The sequence below is a fragment of the Cucumis melo genome, chromosome 6 (genome assembly GCF_025177605.1).
Source record: "Cucumis melo cultivar AY chromosome 6, USDA_Cmelo_AY_1.0, whole genome shotgun sequence".
Lineage (NCBI taxonomy): Eukaryota > Viridiplantae > Streptophyta > Magnoliopsida > Cucurbitales > Cucurbitaceae > Cucumis > Cucumis melo.
In genome coordinates, this window is record NC_066862.1 from 26,035,818 (window position 1) to 26,056,173 (window position 20,356).

The 20,356-nt window shown below is 34.9% G+C and overlaps 1 long non-coding RNA gene across 1 annotated transcript; it reads right to left on the reverse strand.

The window, feature by feature from the left end:
• Positions 1 to 8,618: 8,618 nt before the first annotated feature.
• On the reverse strand, positions 8,619 to 18,920 carry LOC103500126 (uncharacterized). The gene is made up of 7 exons (XR_539978.3): positions 18,515 to 18,920; positions 17,690 to 17,802; positions 16,614 to 16,748; positions 10,178 to 10,287; positions 9,300 to 10,094; positions 8,865 to 9,223; positions 8,619 to 8,780 (listed from the first exon to the last, which is right to left on the reverse strand). It is a non-coding gene; the product is annotated as an uncharacterized LOC103500126 (long non-coding RNA).
• Positions 18,921 to 20,356: the final 1,436 nt, after the last annotated feature.

Here is a 20,356-nt window from a genome sequence, read left to right on the forward strand (position 1 = left end):
CCCTTACCTCGAGATTAGCTAAAAGTTTATTCCCTAGTTGATGCTTGTGATGTATATATTCAATTTATACATGTATTATGTTCGTAGATTAGACATGATGAGCTCTACTTGAGCGACTGAATGGTGACTAAATAAGTTATGCGTTAAAAGATGCACTCCTATTCATGTGTTTCTTAATCGCATAAGATATACATTATTGTGCAAGTTTTCCTCTCTATCGTCCAAGTATAAGCCAATATAGGTTTCCTGGTAAGTTCCATAGTCGAATGCAGGGAACTTAAGCTTCTAAGTTAGAGTTTAGGACTTAGGGTTTAGGGCTTAGGATCCAAATACATAAAGTTAAGCTATGCTTTATACTAATCAATTTATAGGTATTTTGAGTTGTTTCTTCTTGATTATGGCAAGCAACCTCTCGGTGCTTTCATCATACCATTATCATTTCTACAATGAATGTGAAAGATAAACTTGGCGACAAGACTGTATTGCTACAACCTTCCCGCCTATCGCGTAGCTAATTGCAAGTTCTCATTTGTCAGACGATTACAATCAAGAACGTTGTTCTTCTCTTGAATATACAATGTTCTTGACGTTCGCTCTGAACTTAGCAAAACTTAAAACACAGATACTATGATTCACTAAGCATTAAAACATATTTTATTACTAGCATTCTAACTAGATAGATTAAAGAAAGCAGGAAGAAGAAATACATGAGAATGAAATAAAAAGTGCAATGCATTGAATAAAATAGCTTTAGGCCTATCGGCCATGAAGTACATATTACAATACAAAATAATGTAAATACAAAATGGAAAATAGAATAAGGTGTCAAGCCTTAGAGTATGATTTCTCGTACTCTTTGGCTTTGATTTTTGCTTATTGATGAGGAGGAAGATGAAGGGACAAGAGCTCTCTCTCTCTCTTTTGTTCTGGGTTCTCACTTAAAACTCAAAAGAAAGATGAGGATGAACAATGTAAGTGTACTCAAAAGTCAGAGAAAAGTATCTTTCTATTATTTAGAGTCAAAGTAAAGTTACATATATATAAAGAACAAAGGAACCCTAGACTATATGTACAATTACGATAATGGGCATATACTATAAATATATCATAACACCCCCCTCAAGCTGAAGCAAATACGTCGATCATGTCCAGCTTGTTGCACATATAGCTTATCCTTGCTCCATTTACAGCTTTGGTTTGAATATCTCCCTATTGTTCTCCAGTCTTCACATATCCTGTGGACACTAACCCATCTTGGACTTCCTCATGGATGAAGTGAAAATCCACCTCAATATGTTTAGTTCATTCATGAAATACTAGATTAGATGCAATGTGATGTGCAGCTTGATTATCACACCATAATTTAGCTGACACTGTAATACTGAAGGCTATCTCAAATAGTAGTTGGAGAATCCATACTATTCCGCACACAGATTGTGTCATAGCTCCATATTCTGACTTAGCACTCGAACGAGAAACAACATTTTGTTTCTTACTCTTCCACGATACCAAGTTTTCGCCTACAAAGACATACTACCCAGAGGTCGATCTCTTATCCTCTCGAGATCCCGTCCAATCAGCATCAGAAAAACATTCAACTCTCGTATGTCCATGATCTTTGTATAAGATCCGATGTCCAGGAGCAGCTTTCAAATAACACAGAATCTACTTTACTGCAGCCTAATGATCGACTGTATGGGAAGACATGGACTGACTTACACAACACTTAGAGAATAAGCAATGTCTAGTCGAGTCACTATTAAGTAGTTCAACTTCCCAACTAATCTCCTATATCTCTCAGAATCTTTACATAATTTTTCTTCTTTAATAAGTTGTTGATTCGACATCATCGGAGTACCACTTGGTTTGGCTCATAATTTTCCTGTCTCAAATAACAAATCAAGTACATATTTTCGTTGAGACAAATAAATACCTTTCTAACTTCTCATCACTTCAATGCCCAAAAAATATTTCAATTAACCCAAATCTTTCGTATGAAACTGACCCTGAAGGAAAGTTTTGGGAGGTGAAATATCGGATGCATCATTTCTAGTAATAACAATATCATCAACATATACAACTAGCAAAATTATACCATTATCAGGTCGATGATAGAAAACAACATGATCAGATGTACTCTTCTGCATACCAAAACGTATAAGAGCTTGACTAAACTTACCAAACCACGCACGTGGACTCTGTTTCAAACCATACAAATATTTTCAAAGGCGTCATACTTTATCACTCTCCCCTTGAGCAAAAAACCCAGGTGGTTGCTCCATATAAACTTCTCTTGAAGATCACCATGCAGAAAAGCATTCTTAATGTCAAGTAGATGCAAAGGCCAGTTACGGATAGCAGCCATGGAAAGAAATAGATGGATGGAAGTTAATTTGGCAACTAGAGAAAATGTATTTGAATAATCAATTCCATAGGTTTGAGCATAACCTTCGGCAACAAGGTGAGCTTTCAATCGAGCCACTGTTCCATCAGGATTCACTGAAACAAAAAACACTCATTTACAACCAATGGTCTTCTTTCCTGCAAGATGAGATACCAAATCCCAAGTACCATTATCAAATAAAGCAGCCATCTACTCAATCATTGCACTTCGCCAGCCAGGATGAGATAAAGCTTCATGAATAGTGTTAGGAATAGATGTAGAGTCAAGAGATGTAATAAAAGCATATGTGTGGGGAGACAATTGGTGATACGAAACAAAAGAAGAAATAGGGTAAGTACACTTGCGTTTACCTTTGCGAAGAGCGATGGGAAGATCATCACTTGATCCTAGATAGCATGATGAAGGAGGCATTGATGGAGGATATGAATCTGAAGGTTGTGATGGAGATCGTTGAGAGTAGACTCGAGAAGGCAACGAGCGGGAAGGAGGCGCATCAGTGTAAGAGGATGGTGTGGAAGAGGTAATTTCATATATAAAAAGATTGTCATCCTCCCCCTGACACGAACTCAATGATGATGAAGTAAAAGGTGTATCCTAAAAAAAAATCAACATCAGGCAAAACAAGATATCTTTTGAGAGTAGGACAATAACAACGATGCCCCTTTTGAACACGCGAATAACCCAAGAAGATACATTTCAAGGATTTGGGATCTAACTTAGTATGATAAGGACAAACGTCGCAAACAAAACAAACACAACCAAATATCTTAAGAGCAATAGGAAATGAAGACTTGGTAGAAAAAAGAACACGAGAAGGAATCTCACCATTAAGAATATATGAAGGTATTCTATTAATCAAAAAACAAGCCATAGACACAACATCAGCCTAAAAAGTTTTCGGAACATGCATTAGAAACGATAAAGCACGGACAGTTTCAAGTAAATGCCTATTTTTACGTTATGCGACACCATTTTGAGATGGAGTGTCAGCGCACGAAGACTGATGAATAATGTCATGTTCACACAAGTAAGAGCCAAAAGTATGAGAAAAATATTCACCCACATTATCAGTGCACACAGTTTTGACAGAGACATTAAACTGATTTTTAATTTCTATATGAAAGGCATAAAAGTGAGATAATAACTCAGAACAATTTTTCATTAAATATAACCAAGTTAGACGAGAATAATCATAAAAAAATGTAACAAAATAACGAAAGCTTGTTTGGGATATAATTGGACATGAACCTCAAATATCAGAATGAACTAACTCAAATGGAGCACTTGTTCGTTTATTAACTCAAAGACTCAAACTAAGACAATGAAAATTAACAAATTGATACAAATCACTATTTCAAGAGGACAGAGATCTAAATTCGGGATAAAGTTTCTTTAACACGGACAAAGATGGATGACCTAAATGACAATAAGCTTCAAAGGGAGAAGGAACGACAGGACACGCTACAGCTTGTGGTACTTGGTGATCAAAGAGATAAAAGCCTTCCGACTCATATCCTCTACCAATAATATTCTTCGTCACACGATCCTGAAACAAGCAATAACCAAGAAAGACAAGACAACACAATTAAGGTCATGAATAAGTTGAGTAATATAAATTAAATTAAAGGATAAGTTAGGCAAATGTAACACAGAAGACAGAGAAAATGATGGGGTAGGATGAATAGTGCCAAATCTAAGAACAAAAGATGTGGATCCATTTGTCAATGTGGCAGATGGAAAAGGAGCAGGGGAAAACAGTCTAAAAAATAGGTGATAATTACCTGTCATATGGGCTACGGCACCAAAGTCTATGACCCATTTGTAGATGATGTAAGAAGACACTTATAATGAATCTTGGTAGTTCTAAAACTTAGCATACTCATTTGCAAAAATCGTAACCGACGCCTCTGGTATATCACATGTACAGCTGTCTAAGCATGTTGAGATTGTTGACTATTCTTATATAATAATTTTCGACAATCACGTTTTATATGGCCTGACTATGACAATAGTTACAAACAATCTCTGTAGAATCTGATTTTTAGTGATCATAACTCTTCCTTTGAATATTGCCATCGATCTCTCGAGGTGCCCGGGGGTTATTGTTCTTGCTAATGAGAGCACTACTGGATTGAGGAATAGATACACATTCAGAGAGCTTGCAATACGAATGACACAAGTGAAAGCATCGTCTAATGATGAAATCTTAGAGTCAGAGAGAATCCATGCCTTCGCCATTCTAAATTTAGGTAAACATCCATTAAAAAATATCATAATAGCCATCTTCTCTCGTTGAGCTTGTTGAACTTTAACATTAGGACAAGGGTAACAACAAAGCAAGGTCAGCATTTATCTTCTTAATGCACATAAAGTAGCTGGTAACAGACTCTGCTTTTTGTTTAGCACGAAAAAACTGCATACAAACCTCAAACATTTTATGTACTTGTTCTTTACCTGAATATAGAAAATCTAAAAATTCCAAAAGTTCTTTAACATACTCAAAGTGATCAACCAATCCAATTATCTCACTCTCAATGGAGTTTTTGATCTAAAGATATAGACGGGCATCATCACGAAGTCAATCCTTCTTCTTCTTTGCATCTTCTAGGGCATCTTCGATCATATGATCATCCATATCAGTACTTCTTAAATAGAACAAGATTGTCTGATGCCAATCATAATAATTAAATCCATTTAACTTATGTTCAGTGATCTTAGAGGCTAGGGGAATCACATTAGAAACTGCCATATTCTTTATGTCGACCATATTAGAGACGTTGATTGTAGTCCACACAAACAAAACAAATCAATCCAAATAGCTGCAATATTGGAACAAAACTAGCCATAACCCTAGAATGAGGTTGTAATCCTCAATTTTCGTCAAAACCAAATGATCTTCGATGGACCCAACTCCACAGAATGATCGAAAAATAGGATTCGAGACAAGTCCAAAAGACGGAGGTCAAAACAGACGCTCCACGCGCCAGCGCGTAACGACTATACAGAAATATTCCGGTGACACATGAAGTTCACGCACGGCGTTTCTCGACGATCGATGACAATAGAATGTGGTGAACGGTGATAGCGCTTCTTCTAAGCTGGGCGGTGTCGACAAACGGCCACTCAAAGATGACCTAAACTTAAGCCCTAATGGAGAAGGAAGCCACCAACTACGAAATTCGAAACCTTAATAACTCTGAAAATTCAAAACCCTATAGCCTCTGATACCATTTACTCAAAAGTCAGAGAAAAGTATCTTTCTTATTATTTAGAGTCAAAGTAAAGTGACATATATATAGAGAACAAAAAAACCCTAGATTGTATGTACAATTACGATAATAGACATAATATTAAATATATCATAACAGTAAGCACTTGCTCTCCGGCCAATTTTCGCACACTTTGTTCTAAGTGATAGGTTCTATTTAAAGACGAAAGTTGATGTTGACAGGGCGCCATGCGCCATTAAGGTCTCTGAAAAGTTGCAATGGCGCTATGCAAACATCTTTTTGTCCTTTCTTTGAATTTTCTGGTAACCAATTTTGTTTGCTAGTGCCTTAAACGCTTAGCTTGCTTCTTTCTTCTTGCAATGGTTGGACGTGTCTTCTCATGTAACGTTAATTCACTGAGCTTCATTTCTTTTGTCTAAAAATCCTACGATAAGAGCTCTAAAACGTGGTAAAACAGGGATAAGGCTCTTTTATGTCATGTTATTCATAGGTCATCAAATCGCCTTCATTTTCCTTTATTCTCTTCTACTCTCATGCGTTTAAACTTCATTTTTTTTTTTTACATAAAACGCTATAATAACTTGTATTTTTACAAGTTATCAGCTGACAGTCAAAACTTTCCAATGAACAGATCTTAAACAGTAATGAAAAATTTCAAATAACTTAATTAATGAAAAAATTAATAGTTAACTATTGACCCAAAATTTCTCCCAATTTAACTTACTTAAAGTTAAGGTTGAAACCAATTCAACCCTATTGGGAAAAATGCTCAGATTACTCCTAAAAAATTTAGCCAACTGAACCTTCAATGAAAAACTCCAATTAAAACCAAAATAAATCTATTTTCAAGCCAAAACTTAAAAATTGACGGGTATTCTATGAGGCTCTAATCCAGAAGGGAGTCATGTTAAAGAGGAACTCCATTGGCATAGGCTATTTTGACTAAGTATAGAAAGAGGCATTCTGTGAAGAAAGAGGCGAATGGAGAAAGGGTGAGGCGAAGAGAAGTATTTGAGCCTAAGAGCCATCACGTTAAAGTAAATAATGTGTTAAGGTTGTTGGTGAAGAAGAGGCTTGTGTTTAATGCTAAGAATAAGGCGATTGAAGTAACAATGCGGGGAGAAGTACCTACGCCTAAGTATGTTGTGATGAGGTAGGTGTTCTATTGAAAGGACTAGTGGCCTTCTAAAGAAAGTAAATGTTTGTTCCTCCTCGAGAAAAGAGTAAAACAAATAAAAAAGTTTAGCTTAATTGCCATGGAGATAAGGTTAACGTCTTAAGAAAAATGTCTAATCACAGCCAACGTTTAGCTTACGTGTCGAGTTTAAGTTGGTTGCATAGCACGAAAAAATAGTAAGGTGACACGTATAAAATGTGAAAGTGACCCCTAGATGTGAAAGGTCACTATGAATAGTGTAAGACCTATAGTTAAGATGAGAAGTAAAAATTTGACTAAGTATCTTGAAACATGCATTTTGGTTGGACTACGCGAGAAGAGGTTGGTTAGTCTGTGAGAAAAGTTATGTGACAAGACTTTTGGAAGGTTAGATAATAAGAGTTCTTTGCGAAATGGAACTTGGCGAGAAGAAACAAGGAAACTTCTCAGAAATTTTCTAAATTTACTTAATAAGTCATGTGTAGGGTTTAAGTTAAGCATGATTAAGTTAAATTTTAAGCTTACACGTGCACCACTAAGAGTAGGAGTTAGCAAGCTGATAAGAGAATAAAGGTGACTAAGCTTGTTTATGAAGAAGTATAAATGGAGGATGAGATCAAAATGTTAACAATTATTATTCTAAGAATTTAAAGAGAAAAGTTTAAGTGTTGAGGTACTCTCAATTTGTCTATGCGAGAAGAAGAAGAAGAAGAGAAGCCTTTGAAGTTTATTTCCCAAGTGTTGTGAGTGTTTGTTCAAAATGTTTTACATGATTTCAAGCTTCTTTTATAAAGTGTTTAATGATTTGAAATAATAATTTCAATATGCATGTTTTTAAAGAGATTACCATGAAAAGTTTATGTTATGTAGAAAGCATGTTCTATGTGATTTAAATGATCGACGAAATGGTGCTCAAACCATTAGTCTATTTTGCTATCAATGAGCTAATTGTTATGTGCACATAAGGGTATAGACAACCATGTAGAAAAGAACTACATGGTGGGGTGAAGCTAACCAATGTAGAAAAGAACTGCATTATTGTGTTTAGCGACCAGAGTAACAAGAACGAATCAAGATATTCTTGGATGTTGACGATGAAAAGAACATCTTAGTAGTCTAAACGCAAAATGACAAGTCTCTGCATAGAGAATGATCCGGGATTCTTAGCAAAAGAAATGCATATGACTAATGTGTGTTCATGTAGTTGATATACTAAGTGAGATGAAGCATTTATGCGAAATGGCAAGTTTATATGTGAAAGATGTTTTATGTAAAATTTGGCGAAACAAGGTTTATAAAAGGTATTTCGCGAAAAGAATTTCTTCAACCTCATTGAGTCTTTTAGACTTACTACTTTCCAAGAACCTGGCATCCAAGCTAAGTAAGGAAAGGGCACTACAACAAGTTGGAGGACTTCAAATGCGGTAATGCATCAGCGAAGATTGGAAATAGCATCAGGGAAGGCTTCTCTGACCTACAAACCGACGTCGAGAAGGATGTCGAAATAAATGCATCAGGAGAACTATTCCCGACGTGCACCCAACACGGCATCACGAATATGCTTCTTCCAACGTCTCTGTGGCCAAAAAAATATGATCCACGACGTACTCTTTAGGTGTCGTGAAAAAGATATTTCTCGATGCAACGTCAAAAACCTTTCTTGCAATGCTTTCGATCAAGCGTTAGGGAAAGGGCATCACTTTCGACACCTTATGTGTGTCAGGAGATGGTTTTGAAATAATTTTTTAATTGAATTATTCTTTATTCAATCATATAGTATTCTTTTCAGTTCTAATTCAATTTAAGTTGAATCAAATTGTACAAAATATGCAATAAATTAGTAAATAACTATATAAAATATCAAATCCAAAATAAATATAATATAATTAAATGTTAAACTATCTAATAATGTATAAAAAAATTACATAGAAATGAAAAAATACGTTTGTCTCCTAATGGCCGCGTACGCCATATTACAACAAGTCCACACCTACAATGACACAAAAATAAGTTTAGATATACATATCACTGAATAATGCAGAGTAAAAAAACTTAATAAATCAAAAATACGTACCGCAAGGGCTAATGTCCCCTCTATGCTCGACTCATTTCTTCTACCATCTTCTTCATTTCTTCCATTTGCTGTGTTAGCAGCTCTGAGGTCCTTCTCTGTTCTTCAATCATATATTTAGTTTCTTCAAGCTCGACTCTTTGCTGCTCAATCAGGACTTTAGCTTCTTCGACCTCTCAGCTTATGAAAATGAGGTCGAATAACTGCTAGCACAATTCTTGCGGGACTTGGGCTTGGGTCCCCAACCAAGACCTTTTGAGTAGCCTGATACGTCTACCCAAAAGTTTCTCAAATATCTCGTCCCTAGAGAGTGGTTGAAAACCATTTATGATGAGCTGAGACATGAGTTCCAGCATTTGATTCTGCAACAAATTTTGTAATTAAGTTATAAAGACAAATAAAAGTACAAAATAAGACAAAAATACTGCTTGAACTTACACGTCCATCCTCAGCAGCCTGCAAAATGAATTAGCTACACCGAGCATGTGTTTTCTTGAATAACTCCACATGGTCGACTGGCTCATTTCGTTTCTCAACAAACGCGTATTGTCGTTGTAGAAACGACTTAGACTTGCTACTTTAATTGTTAGGCTGCTTTTGTCTAGCATCCTTGTTCGTCCATAATTGCTCCCGCATGGAAATAATTGTTAAACTTATACGTACAAAAAGTTAAATAAAATAGTGTCTCATTACAATATATAAGTCTCACTAAAATGCATAGCTCATGTAGTGTTCGCATAAAAAGTGTCAATTTTGCAGACGTCCCACCAATATGTGTGGTGGATTGGCACATGCCTGTTCAGGGTTGATGTACTTTTTGTAATGTCTATGATAGTTGCCCCTGGACTCCTTCAAAGAAATGAGCATTTGATGCTCAACAAATCTATTCATTGCTTGATCATTGAACTCAAGTACGAAAAAATGTTACACATTACAAAACACCACACATGTTTGAAATGAAAATGAATTGTTTACTGCATGTCCTGTAGAGCTCCCTTGAAAACCTCGACATATTCTTGTCCAACATCAGCCCACCTAAGGTAGTGAACTAGAAATGTATGTCTCGCACACATACCAAAGGCCTGCTGAAGCAAACAGCGTATGGAGATATTGGTTTTTCCGCTCCTGAGGCTATGGTCATCGAAATCTTACCATTCTTATGGACGTACCTCTCTAATTTAAAGAGTCAAAACTGTTGACATCTCCTAGGAGTCGGAGAAGGTTGAGTCTCATCTAATAAAGAAAACAAAATTATATAAGAAACAAGTTAAAATAATCTATGTGTTCGTAATTATCGTTAAAGTACTGAGACTCACCTGAATTGTCACCCACCGGAACGAGCCTCCCACATTGCTTAACTTGTCGTCAAACTCGAGAAACAAAACATCTGTATCCTTGAAACCACTCAAGAATAATGACATAGTACCTATGAACATAAAAACAACCATAACTGTAAGATAGTCGTAACAAATCTACAACAAATTACTTCAATATTTACAAGCTACCTAACAGTTCCAACAAACAAAACTACTAAGAAAAAACAACTAAGTTTGAACTAAAGACTACCATAACTGCAGAATAACCAAAACAAATATGAATCACAAATTACAGTAATTATAAAACAATAACAACCTTCAAAAAGACAAATATTGAAATCGTTACACCCCTTCTTAAAATTTAATTTTCAATATGCAACACCCCTCAAATTTTTAATTCTAAATTCCATAAAACACATAAAATTCAAATTGAATCATAAAAATGATTCCAAAACTAATTCAAAAATAAACCACAAAACAAATTCAAACCCTCCTTCCTTCTACTCTCTCTCGTTTTCTTTCTTTTCTTTTTCTCTTTCGGTACTGTGATTTACAGAACTGAAAGAGTTCTTTGTACAAGGGCACTCCTGATGCACCACGAAAATGTCGGGAGAAGATGCTTAGTCCTGACGCCATTAGTAATGCTTCAGAATTATTGACAATAATCACGATGCATTACTTATGAAGTCGAGATATATTAGCCCTTCTCTCGATGTTGTGCATGGCACTTCAGGGGAAATGGAGCATATTATTTAATTGTTTCCTATCCCCCGACGTTGGTTCTAAGTAGGTCGGTAATTAGAGCCAACGTCCCAACGTTTGCTACATGGCATCAAGGAATGTGTGACAATTAAATAATATATTTGATTTTCACCAACGCCTTGTTCATATGCATCCGGAATACGAAAGTTTATCCCGATGTCTCTCAAACAATGTCAAAAAAAATCAAATATATAGTTAATTGTCACACGTCCCCGACGTTCATGTTATTACCATAGGGAGAGGTCTACCTTAGCCAACATCAATTCCATAGTGTCGGGATATGTGAACTTCACCAACTTAGAGAATAGTATGTAAGGGCAACATCTGTCTCCTAACATTACTTTCTTTCACGTTGGTTTATGTGTGAGGAGTATCCCGATTTCTTGTAGTGGGGGAAGGACTTGCTAGGCGAGAAGGCTACCGAGGCATTTTACCTCTTTAAGTTTTAAGAGTTGTGTATTTGTAATGTTGTAAAGTTATTGTAAAACGCTTAGCCAAAGTTTAGTAAAGTTTTAGTTTGGTTAACTTCTCTGTGTTAAGTGTTTATATTGCCTAAAAAGTACTTGTAAAGTTATAAGTTAAGACAAAGAAAAGTCATTAGGCGATTAAACAAAACTTAAGGACCTCAAGACTGCGTGTTTTGGCATTTAACGCGTTAAGATACTCAAATTCATACCACATCTTGCATCACAATTTAGGTCTGGTATGGGGTGGGGTGTGACATATTCCTAGAAGAATTGAGTGGATTACCATCTAAGAGGGAGGTTGCACTTAGGACCACACCAATATCCTAAGCGAATTAAAGGAGTTGAAGAATCAGCTAGAGGAACTAGTAGAAAAGGCTTACATTCGGCCTAGTACCTCACCATGGGGAGCCCATTCTGTTTGTAAATAAGAAAGATGGGTCTATGAGCCTATGCACTGACTATCGCCAATTAAACAAAATGACGATAAAGAATAAGTACCCTTTTCCATGGATCAACGACCTCTGTTTGTAAATAATAGCCTTTCGGACACGTTATGGACATTATAAATTCTTGGTAATGTCCTCTTGGTTGACCAATGCTCTAGCAGCTTTCATGGACTTAATGAACAGGGTGTTCCATTACTACTTAGACTAGTTCATTGTTTTCATTGATGACATTTTAGTTTACTCCCCAAATGCAAAAAGACACAAAGAGCATCTGAGAATCATATTGCAAACCTTGTGAGAAGAAAAGTTATTCACAAAATTCAGTAAGTGCAAGTTCTGGTTAGATCAAGTAGTGTTCCTTAAGTACATCATATTCTCAAAAGGATTGAAGATGGACTCGCAAAAGGTGAATGCAATTGAAACCTGGGAATGCCCTAAAACGATCTCTGAAGTTGGAAGTTTCCTCGGCTTAACAGATTAATATAGACGATTCGTAGAAGGATTCTCCAAATTAGCTCTTCTATTGACAACACTTCCCAAGAAAACAACAAAATTTGAATGGTCACATGACTGCGAAAGAAGTTTTCAAGAGTTGAAACACAGGCTTACTTCGACTTCTGTGCTCGTGTTACAAACGTCTGGCAAGGAATACGAAGTATTCTGTGATCCGTCTCATCACGGCCAGGGATACATTCTGATGTACGAAGGAAGGGTAATCACTTATGCATCCCGACAGCTAAAGGGACACAAACACAATTACCCCACACATGATTTGGAATTGGCGATCATCGTACATGTATTAAAAATTTGGAGGCATCACCTCATCTTGGAAAAGTGTAACATATTCACTGACCACAAAAGCCTAAAATACATCTTTAACTAGAAAGAATTGAACTTGAGACAAAGGCGTTTGATGGAATTAATTAAAGACTACGACTGTATTATCGCCTACCACCCTGAAAAGGCTAACATGTAGCCAACGCACTGAGTAGAAAGAGTTTTTTCAAAGTAATTGGAGGAAAAACAACCCTACTATGAGAATTGAAAACTTGTGGGATTGCCTTAACTTTGGGATCAAGGGGGAACTTAAGTGCACGGTTCCAAGTCAAACTCGCCTTAGAAAGTGAGATTGTCAAAGCTCAACTAGATGACCCTATATCAAGAAGCCTGGCAAAAGAAGTGAGGAACGCTGAACAGACTTATTACATGTTTAGAAGCGATGGTGCATTAATTAAAGGAAAGCAGTCTAGAAGAAGCATATAGCTCTGCTTACATAATGCACTCTGGAAGCACCAAAATGTACCAAAACTTGAAAGCCTACTATTGGTGTCCAGGAACACGACGAAAAATAGCCGAGTTCGTGGAGAAATGTTTGATATGTCAACAGGTCAAGCCGAAACACCAGAAACCTGACGGGTTGCTATGTCCTTTGCCAAGTCCAAAGTGGAAATGGGAGCACATCACATGTAATAAACATTCAGAGTGATTCTACGAGATGATCTATATGATGCATTTTGTGAAGTGTATTTTTGTCCGAGATGAGCCATTATGAATGATTTAACAAGAAATAATTTTCCTGTGAATTATAAATATTTGATAATGAAATTTGAGTTGTGTAATATACCTAACGCCTTGAGGTGATTTAATTTAAGCTTAAGTTTTATTATTGAAATGCACAATTATTTTCCATCACATAGTTTTGCAAATGCGTTGCTTCGTGTTACTACAGAAATGGGCTTATTAAAGATGGTGATAAAAGATCTAACTCGTTAGACATTTTTGTCTAATCTTTCAAATGACATGTTTTATTCCCCTCCCCCCTCCCCCCATGTGTCATAATTGCATCGCATCAACTTTGTTCACATAACATGAAGTGTCCTAGGCAAGATGATCAATATTTTATGGTTTTAAGATTTTTATATTTTTAGTTTTAAAATAAGTTCTTATTTCAAAATAAGTTGATGTTTGTATTCTACTTACTAGGCATTTTGCGTGCTATCTCGCAAAGAAATTCACGTTGAATGTTTAGGTGGTAGTGCCCCCACATGGTTGTAAGAAGTGAACTTGGGGCAGAGCGCAACAGCACTCTAAGTCATATGGAATTGCCAATTAAAGTTTGGACTGTGTGATATGTTTTCGAGATAATATATTATAAGTAGCTAAAAGACTTCCTAAACATGTTTACAAGCAATCCAAATGACGTAAAAGAAGTACATAATTGATTTGGAATTACAAAACTAAAGTTTGGAAGTTGCGAGATACAAATGAAAAATATATAATAAGCCATGTGAGAAAGCACTCTAACCCACCCTAAACAAGCTGTGTATGCAAATTGAAGTTTGGTGTAACACCCCAAAAATTAAGGTAATTTTAAATTTAACTATCTTCATTTTATTTAATTGTGTTGGAATTATTGGGCATTATTTTCGCATTTTGATTTAAAATTATTTGATTTTGTGGAAATTAGAATTTATTTAAATATTTTTTTGGGAGATATTTAATTAATTATTGAAATTAAAATTTTGGTGTTGTTAAAGAATTGATTTAAGTTGAATGTTATTAGTTTAATTAATTTGGTAAATTTTGAGGAATTTTGGTTAATTACATTTAGGTATATATGTAATTATTTTTGGCAATAAATAATATTGATATTGGTGAAAATATAATTATTTAAGGAAAATGTAATTATATTGTGGGAAGATAAAAGTGATGGGATGGAAGAGGATTAATTGAAGGGAGAAAGTTGGATTTTGATTGGTTTGATAAAAAGAGAAGGAACAATAATTAATAGTAAAGGAAAAAATAATTAATAGTAATAATAAAAATAAGGGGTCTTTTAAAAAATATACCAAAGCAGCAAAATATTTACACTGAATAGAACAATTTTAAAAATAGAAAAAGCCTAAAGACCCACCATAGAAAATACAAAAAATGTCTTGTCAACAACGCGCCACTACTACAAATTTGGGTTTTAACGACACAAAATATATGTCATAAAGAGTTTCAACGACACAATAATATATTTGTGTCGTCGCATCGAAGTAAAGAACAAAGCTCATATTCACCAAGCAAGCAAGTAGTAAGTACAGGAACAAAGCAATTCCTCTTGAGTTCTTGTCTACGCTATACGTAGAATCGATAATACATGAACGAATAACAACAAGACAGGAAAGGAGGTTGTTTTCAATCTTAATGAACAAGTCACCCACAATCAAAACTGAATCAAATGGGTCTACTTTTATTTCAAAGGATGTAAAGGCAAATACAGACCATCATCATCATCATATATTAATAAATATATTGCAACATTCATGAAAATGAAACTCAAACTCTCTTGCTTGAGGCGGAGAGTTCAAAGAATAACAGAAATTGGAAGATGAGCTTATATCCATATCTATGTAATCCTCTGTATAAGTATATGAGAATTGTCCAATGGCCATCTCCACCTTCAATTTTTTTTCCTCTCTACTTAAACTTGATGAAGGTGTAGAGGAAGTGATGCTTTTGGAGACGAAGAAGGTCAGAATTTATAGTACAACCGTTCAACGTCTCAAATTACTAAACCTTAGATATTTTGAATACTTCCAAGAAGAGAATTGTAACTGCTTATTTAGCATGTGGCAAGAGGAAGTAGAGGACCATTTAACATGAGTGTGGTCCTCCATCAAATTCATTTTATATCATAAGTCTATGGTTGAATTAAATGAACTCTATCAAGGACAAAAAAGTTCAATGCAAATTAGAATAGGTGGTATAAACTTCTGAACTATCTCATGAAGTATTTTTCATATCATTGAATATCATTATATAGCATAAAACCATACAATTAAGAGAAAATTGAATGACACCTGTGAAGGTACTGTTCATTAGATACCCCATTATTCTTGCTATAATTAGTGTTTTACACTTTTGCTGAAACTCATAGCATAATTATTATTTGTATACCTATATATCCCTTCATTGGAAGCTACTTAGCTTTATTCTTTTATTGGTTTCTTTGAGATTAATTGCTAGCATCAGTTCTCATTTACTGTAGAATAAAAGAAAGAAAGAAAGCAAGGGTTGGAAATAATCTTGGTTTGTGAATAAAGTAGATTATTTTGGCCTCTTATGTTTTCTGAATTCCTATTTCTTACCCACCAACAACTTCTTTTCTTGTACCTCTTTTATTTATCCTTCCTCAAAACTTTGCCAAATGCACCTCTCTTTTTTAGCATCTCTTTCTTCCTTTTTTCGCATCTCTTCTCTTCCTCAATTTTCTTCCTCTGTTTCATACCCCATCCAAGTTGAGAATGTATACAATAGGTTAAGGCATTGATAATCTCCTTTAGAGGTATGATGTTGGAATATTCACTTTTTATTGAACTCAACCAAGGAAAAGGAACACGGTCCACACATTCTCGATTCCTAATTTTTTTTTTAAACAACTCAATTCCTAATCTAAGTATTCATAAACACCGACCAAGTAAAATTAAAAACCAAATAACTCCAGAAGAATACAGAATAGTAATAGAACTCGCTAAATGTTCCAATCAAAATGCAAGAAATTATTATGTTTGACATGAAAACTATAATACTTATATTACTGTTCATGCATTGATAAACTAAACTGGATGTTAAATTTGCAAGGAATGGCAGCAGTGGAGAGTAGAAAATAACAGAGGATTCAAAATAGCAATCAAATAACTCAAATTTCAGCCAAAAAATGTGAATGAGAGAAAAGAGAGTGAAGGGAGAGAACCAGAGAACGTACGAACGAACCAGAATGAATGGAGAATGAACCAAACGAAGGAGGGAGCAAGAAGAAGCAATAAACAGTGGAAGACGACTTCACAGAGGTAACCAAAAAATTGATTTCGACGGTGTTGCAAATGTGCGGCATTTCAACAACTATTCCTAAAACAAAAAGAAAAGTAAAATGCTTAAGAAATAAGCTAAAATTGATTGACTAAAACTTTTAAGATATATAGAATAAACACGTGTAATTAATATAATCACTTCAAACATAATGTTGTAGCATATCTAGAAAAAAATGAAAATTGTTACAAACATCTCGATTTAAATATTTTTAAAAAAATCCCCTTAAACTTGAAAGTACACCAAGCACAACCTTAATTAGTCTCTCTTGAACATGCAGTTATGAATAAGAGGACCCTACAAGTACTTGAAAATTTCTAGATTTCTTTTGAAATTCTAATCCACTGGGAAACTTCATTTTTGTGCTATCTTAGATTCTTATTACTTGCTTCCTTTGATTCTTATACCAAAGACTTGCAAGTGTCAAAAACTAGATTCTAAATGGAGCTAACCTAATGGCTAATTCATTCAATTCACACTAGTTGAAATGTAATGCAATCTAGATGATAAAATTAGACAACAATCATATTTCTTGAGGAATACTAGCACAAGATATATTCTCCAAGAAAGAATGGTTGTACTTCGAGAAATTTGGCTAGGTAGAAATCAGAGAACTTTTAATGTTAAATATAGAGAATTTAGAATGGTGATTGAGAGAACATAGCGAAACAACTCTTTCTACTTGTATACTTTGTCTATAAGTGGTGACTATGATTCTTTATTGGTTTCGATTAGTATCAATTTCAGCTCCTATAAGCTCGTGGAATAAAAAAGTGGATTTTGTCGGGAGATAAAGCTAAGTTATTTATACTTTTCTTATCTGGAATAAAAATTATATGACATCATATTTTTTCATAAAATAAGAATGATAATAATTAAAAGGATATTAAGTAATGATTAACAAACAATGCTTCCACTGCTAAATTGGAAAGAAGAAAAACCACAACCATAGGAGTAGGTTTCATGGTACGACAACCCACCTAATATGGATTGAACTCTCTTTTGCAGATCAAAGGCTTGAATCTTCAGGTGGAAGCAACTTACACAGAGTCAAAGCTTCCTCAAAGTTACCAGATGATATTAATTTTACTATCTGCAAAAGAGAAAAATGGTTTCTTACATGTATGTGGCATTGTGCTATTTCCAGATTTTGGACCATATAATCAAATAATCCTTCAAATTTATTTAAGAACACAGGATAGATGGAATTGGAAGTACCAAAAATACTGAAACTATAACTTTTGTACACAAATCATAAAACAATCTAATTTTGTAAATATTTCCCTTTTCGCAACAACAATGTGAACACAGACAACCCAAACTACAACCACCCACAATATTTCCCTTTTGTAAATGGGTTGAAGATCACCAGTGCACCAAGAGGAACAGGAAAGAGGCCATAAGCAAAATTGCCTAATCCAACACCTAGAGCATGCTTCCTGCCAATAAGATGTCTTTTTGCATAACTCTCTGAATCAAGGTTTCAAGAGAATCAAGTTGAGAGCCGGCTCATAGATGTTCTTTTGGAAACTTACTACTACTATCCACTCTCCCAGCCTATCTTATACATGAATAACTCTCCCACTTTCCCAGTCTATTTTGAATCGTTGGTGTTGATTTATGACCTCTGGCCTAATATTTGGTGGCATTTTGAATAAGAAACAATTTCATTAATGAATTAACTCTCTAAAGAGTACAAAATGAGCCTGTAAATGATAGCAATAATTTTTAGATAACAAGCTAGTTAACAAACAAAAATTAACTTGAAATTACGAAGCGAGGAAGTTACAAGATAGCAATTTTACCTCAAAATCGTTGGCAAAATCAGAAATCAGAGGTTAAAGCGGTCAAAAATCAATTCCGAGAACGACACCTTTAACGACACTTTGGAGGGAGATAACGGTGACCGAAAATCATCTGCGAGAGGGGGACGCGCTTCCTTTAACGGCTGTCAGAAATCAAGCGGGGTATGGTTCCTTTAATGATGGCACAAATCGATTCGAGGGGAAACGACGACGGTTGAAAACCATCTGCTAGATGGGGATAACACAAACTTGAGGTCAAAAATCGTCAATGAGAGGGGACGGCAGAGGGAGACAACGACAGAAAACATTTGAGAGAGAGACGGCGGCGACTGATTTCTTTGGAAGGTTTTAGGAGAGACGATGCAAAAAAATTGGGGCTTTTTTAGTGATGTGAGGGAATTTTGTGTCAAGAAAAGTGGGAAAATACTTCTTTTATTAGGATAATTTTTTAATGATGCAAAACCTATGTTGTTAATTAACCATGCAAAATTTGTGACGGGAGAAATTAAATAACGACGTAAAAAATGTGTCATTAAAAGTTTTCTAATTTTTATTTTCAACGACACATTTTACTCCTACCCTACCCTTTTTTATTTTTAACGACACAATATTTTAATTAATAGTGTCGTTAAAATCCAAATTTATACTAGTGATGGTCGAAGACGTACGTCGAAAGATGATTCTCAAACTCAATAAATTGTTTATGATCTCATGCCAAAAATAGTTGATGTTGAATTAGATAAACTTAGAGCTCGAATTACAAACAAGCATACATACACTGAGTTACGTGATATACTTTATGAAAAAAAAATTAAAGTTGTTTTTCAAAGATTTGATTATGTGTCACCAGTGGTTAATGAGTGAGTAAGGACTTTGTTTGTTTTATTTTTGTTATGGTTATGGTTAAGGTTAATTTATATTTACGGCACCGAATAAGAATCTCATACTTTTGTTTGTATTTGCACTTTGATGCACTTTCTCTATTCATTCACTTGAAAATTAAGGCAATTGGGATACATTGTACAAAAAACATCACAACTACGGACACATCTTCATGGTTTGTACTTGTAATACTACGCTATGTATGTACTTTTAGATGAAGATTGTTTTCTTGCCTTTTGGCCTGAGATATATATATATATATACTTTTCTTAGCAACAACATTTACTTGCAAAATGACCCATATATCAAGATTGTATTAAAGAGAATCACCCATTTAACTAGCATGAAGAATATTGGTTGGTTGATTATGTCTTCGGGTCGAAAGAAGATTTTCAAGATCATTGGACGGGTGTTGATTACATTTATTCACTATTGAATGTCCATGAAAACCATTTGATTCTAATATGCTTGGATTTACTAAGTTGTCAAATCAAGATTTGGGATTCGCTTCCTTTTCTTACGAGTTTCGAAGAGATGACAAGCATATTACTAATGATTTGAGAGTTAGTGTCAGTTTTGTTACATAGTACTAGGTTTTTTGCCAGGAGAGGTGGGTCATCCATACACAAAGAACCTTAGCCATCTGACATTGTTGACTCCATTCCCCTGCAATGAAACAATAGAGATTGTGGCGTGTTTACAACTAAGTATTTTGAATATTTAGCTTCTAATTTTGATTTTATTTCATTGTGTCAAGAAAACATGTCATACTTTAGCAAAACAATCGACATTCCAATTATGGACAAGCACTTCTATGTATTGAAATTTGTTGCAAAATTTGTATACCATGTAAACCTGAGATTCTCTTTGGATTCTTTGCTATTTTCATATAATATAGGAAATTTGGCAATGCTTCGTATTAATCATTTTGAATTTAAAAAAAAACATAAAAGAAAATGG